A 1,300-nucleotide genomic window follows, 5' to 3' on the forward strand; every position below is an offset into this window, starting at 1 on the left:
GTAAGTTGAGATGAGGTAGGAGTTGCGAAATGCAACAGGGTGCCACATACACTTATGTAGTAAGTAATCAATCATCTTGTGTCTTGTTAAGTGATTGTTGTAAGTTGGCGTCTTAGCTTATTAAAAAATCGGAGTTTTCGTATGTCTGAAATGTACCGTTATATGGTAAGTGGCAGCAATTTTAGTCCGATTTCAAAAATTTTCAGCGCATTGCTTTTTCAAGGTTGATAAATGTGCTGAGTTTGGTAAAATTGGTAAACCGGTTACCGAGATACACATATGTAGGCATAAGTGGGCGGTGCCACGCCCATTTTCCAAAAATTTCCCTAATTATAATTTTCTGCTAAGAGGTTATTGCATATATCGATTTTTAGTAAATTAGCTTAAATACTTACTTATTTATCACAGTTTCCGTATTTCTGTAAATTACCATTATATGGGAGGTGGGCGTGGTTCTTGTCGGATTTCAAAAATTTTCAACAGGTTTCTTAGTCAAGCCCCAAGTAATGTTCTCAGCGAGTTTGGTTGGGATTGGTAAAGGGACTACAGAGATACAGCTTTTTATCATAAGTGGGCGGGCCCACGCCCATTTTCCAAAAATTTCATAACTGTCTTATTTTATGCCAAATTTCTACTTCGCATACCAACTTTCAACAATTTGGATCCAGTACTTGCGGAAATATCGTAGTTCTTGCATATTTCGAAAATACCGTTATATGGGAGGTGGGCGTGGTTATTGTCCGATTCCGCCCATTTTCAATCCCAACCTACCTTGGATAAAGGGAAACCTACTTACCAAATTTTGTTGGCATATCTCAATTTTTTCTCGAGTTATCGTGTTCACGGACAGCCAGTCGGACAGAGGAACAGACGGACAGACGGACGGACGGACAGTCACCTTTTAATCGATTTCTCTTTTCATTCTGATCATTTATGTATACATTTGTCTATATCTATCTCGATTCGTTTTGGCTGTTACAAACAACCGTTATGTGACCAAAATTAATATACCGTTGTGCACAAGTGCGCTCGGGTATAAAAATAAAATAAATACCGGGTGGCCGTGTAATTTTGTCAAAGATGAAGACAATGATGATACAACATTAATGCACTATATAGGTCAGTTCATATTAATGAACATAAAATAAGATCACTATCGATAAAATGGAAATCCTCAAGGGAAATTTATAATTTCAACGCATGGAATTTACATACATTTTTTTACTTTCAACCCCCGAATTGCTCAATTACTTCTATTTCTGCAGGATCGCCATTAGGTAAATTGGATTTCCAAAGATTT

This window comes from Rhagoletis pomonella, unplaced genomic scaffold, assembly GCF_013731165.1.
Source record: "Rhagoletis pomonella isolate Grant_MI unplaced genomic scaffold, Rhpom_1.0 Rhpom_scaffold_00126, whole genome shotgun sequence".
In the NCBI taxonomy this organism is placed as follows: domain Eukaryota; kingdom Metazoa; phylum Arthropoda; class Insecta; order Diptera; family Tephritidae; genus Rhagoletis; species Rhagoletis pomonella.